We start from the raw sequence: 3545 nt of genomic DNA on the forward strand, positions 1-3545 counted from the left end.
AATCAATCTGTGTTGAAAGACGTACAAGTCAGAATATTCCCTGGAATCCAGGATAGCCAGAGTTCATCTCTTATACTTTTGACATATTATCAGGAGGGACCAGTTCCTGGAGAAGGATATCATGCTTGGTAAAATGGAGGGTCAGAAATGTGGAGGAAAACTACAAACAAGATGTATTGGCATGGTGGCAACATCAATGGTCTCAAATGCTGCAACTATTGCGAGGTTGGCACAGGACTGGACAGTGTGTTCTTTCAGTTGTACATAGAGTCACTGTAAGTCGGTACCAATTCCATGGCATCTAACAATGACAACAACACTATAAATGATGGAACAGTCAATCATTCAAAATCAAAATGACAACATTTACGTAAGGACAAACTTGAGAAGGAATGGGAAGGTAGATGGAATCTAAATATGAGCCACAAGGACAAAGCAGGATCACTGTTGTTACATGGAGGGGATTGTAATCATTGAGATGAAACAAGGTGTATGATTTGTTGAATATAAAACTGATTCCTTCTTGTCTGTAAACTTTCGCTCAATTCATATGTTTGATAAAGATGAAAAGACGAACACCCCAATGAAATGGATTGGCACAGTTGCAACAGTAACGGGCTCAAGTGTAGAAATAATTGTGATGTTAGTGCAGGACCAGACAGCGTTTCATTCCGTTGTGCACGGGGTTGCTATGAGTCAGTACCTACCCCGTGACACCTAGCAACAACAACAAAGACTGACATCATTTTTGTTAACAGATTTGCATTATAGTTGTACAAAGGATGAAGAGAGGCATAAATAAAAATAAACTATTGGAAATTTTCTGCTTTTTCATAAACAGATAAATATTAATTTCAAATTTTGCATGTAAGGCTCAAATTTCAAAAATGTTATATATATTTGAAACATTTTTCCTACCATCATTATCTACTGGTATTTTTTACCTATTTTAATATTGCATTTTTAAAAGTATGTTTGACAGATTGTTGTTACTGATATGTGCTGTGGAGTCAGTTCTGACTCATAGCGACCCTGTACAGTGTTTCCGAGGCTGTACATCTTTACGGGAGCTTAAACCCTCATCTTTCTCCCGTGAAAAAGCTGGTAGTTTCAAACTGCTGACTGTGAGGTTAGCAGCCCAATTCGTAACCACTACACTACAGAGCTCCTTATATTTTGACAGATTGTTGTTGTTGTTGTTATGTGCTGTGGAGTCGGTTCTCACTCATAGCGACCCTTTACAGGGTTTTCGAGGCTGTAAATCTTTACGGGAGCAGAAAGCCTCATCTTTCTCCCGCGGAACAGCTGGTAGTTTCGAACTGCTGACTCTGAGGTTAGCAGCCCATTTTGTAACCACTACGCTACCAGAGCTCCTCCCTTGGCGTTATATAGCACCCTGAACAAGGGCGCTTCAAAAAATTCATGGAAAAGTAGAATTAAAAGATAATGGAATTTTTCCACAAAATTTTTGAAGCTCTCTTGTATAGCTCATATTATGCTGCTTATTGCTGCACTTATAAACTTACCTAAGAAAAAAAACAGAAACAAAACTGACACAGAGCAGACATCTGACCTACTCTGACTTCACCAGGGGTAAGCAGGTGGGCTGATGCTAAATCAAACTTAGCATCAGCCCAAAGCCAAATCTTATGGGGCTGAAGTCAGACATGCCTCCAGCCTTCTACTTTATCAAATCTGACACTGATGATCCCTTCCACAATGCTTTACTTCTCAGCTGGGTTCCATAATTCATTGCAATGCCAGCCCAGAACTCAGAGATAATATTCACGAATATTGGGCTTATTAGGAAACTAAAATGTCCAAGGGACCGGTTATCACAGTATTACAGGTAATCTCATCATCAGAACACTCAGCAGTTTCTTTTGCTGATCTACACAACCATGGATGCAATCACACCTCTCATCAGCACCAAGATCCAAGACAAATCACTGCTATCTGCGTGCCACCTCCTGGTCTCGCTCACCACCACTGTTCGCCCAGTCTTCCTGATCAGCATCCCTGCAGTACAGAAAGTGTTCAACAGAATCATACATGCCTCTGCCCAGCAGCTGGTCGACAGGCTCAGGTGTTGGTGTGCTGAACCCTGTCTAACATCCTGCTGCTTCCATGGCCAAACCTTCCAGAGAATGAGCCACAGTGGCCTGTGCGCTCCATCAACCATGCCTGCCTCATCTCAGAGCAATTCCGAGACTATCAAAACCTGAAACCCAGCACTGTCGTTCCACAGAGGAAGGTGCCACTGGATGACACCAAAGTGATCATTCAACAGACATTTAGTGTCTTAGAAAACAGCCTTGAGAATATCTCTGGGGAGTCCACCAAGTCCTGGCAGATCTGCTACAAGTTGCTGCAGGAATCAGTTTACGTCTCCCTGGCCCTCTTTCCGGCTTTCATTCATCAGTCACATGTGATTGATGAGATGCTGAGCTTCTTCCTTAACCTGTTTCAAGGCCTTAGAATACAGAAGGGAGTGTCTTTTACTGAACAGATCATTCAGACTTTCCTCAATATGTTCACCAGAGAGCAACTAGCTGAGAGTACTCTCCACGAAGGCAGAATGGGCTATCGGGTGTTGTGACGTTCCTGAAGATCCTGTAGGAACCTGTCCAGGTGTTCAAACCCTTCCTTCTCAGCAACATTTTCCTTTGCCTGGAGCAGGTATACCCCATCATTGCTGAGCGCTCCTCTCCTGATGTGAAGGCGAAGTGTTGGAGCTCCTTTTCCAGACACTCCATCACAATTGGAGATATTTCCTCACCACTGTCTTGGCCAGTGTCCAGAGGGGGATTGCAGAGGAACAGATGGGCAATGAGCCCTAATTAGTGTCATCATGCAGTCTTTTGGACAGTCCTTTCTCCAAATTGACATCCACCTGTTTAAACAGAACCTTTTCTACTTGGAGACTCTCAATACCAAGCAGAAGCTATAGCACAAGAAGATCTTCCAGACCACGATGATGTTCCAGTTTGTGAATGTGCTGCTCCAGGTCCTGGCCCACAAGTCCCACAAGCTTCTGTAGGAGGAGATCCACATTGCTGCCTACAACATGGCCTCGGTCAACTTTGATGGGTTCTTTGCTGCCTTTCTCCTAGAGTTCCTGACCAGCTATGATGGTGTGGATGCCAACCAGAAAAATGTGCTGGGGTGGAATTTCAAGATGAAACGGGACCTGCCCTCATTCACCCATAATGTGCACAGGCTGGTCAATGACCTGAGCTACTACAGACTCCACAATGACAGGCTGCCCCTTGACACTGTGAAGCTCTAGGCCCTGCCTGCTGCTGACCTCCTGAGGTTACCTCCTGAGGTTACCACCTGCCGCTGCCACCTGCACTTCCAACACACACGTCTCGCAGAAATGTCTCAGCCACACCCTGGAGCCTCTAACCCAGAGCAGCATTGCCTGCCACCGCCTCTCCTCCACTCCTCTCCCGCTATCCTGGTTGGAGTTTGGGTTCCAGGGTGTGGGGAGCAGGCAGAGTGTCATGAGGCCAGACGCCAGGGAGGTCCATGTAGAACACGAG

General features: G+C 44.9%; 1 pseudogene; it reads left to right on the top strand.

Moving 5' to 3' along the window:
* The first annotated feature begins 1757 nt into the window (after window positions 1-1757).
* Window positions 1758-3289, top strand: LOC102842292 (annotated as a pseudogene).
* The last annotated feature ends 256 nt before the right edge of the window (window positions 3290-3545 follow it).

This window comes from Chrysochloris asiatica, unplaced genomic scaffold, assembly GCF_000296735.1.
Source record: "Chrysochloris asiatica unplaced genomic scaffold, ChrAsi1.0 scaffold00014, whole genome shotgun sequence".
In the NCBI taxonomy this organism is placed as follows: domain Eukaryota; kingdom Metazoa; phylum Chordata; class Mammalia; order Afrosoricida; family Chrysochloridae; genus Chrysochloris; species Chrysochloris asiatica.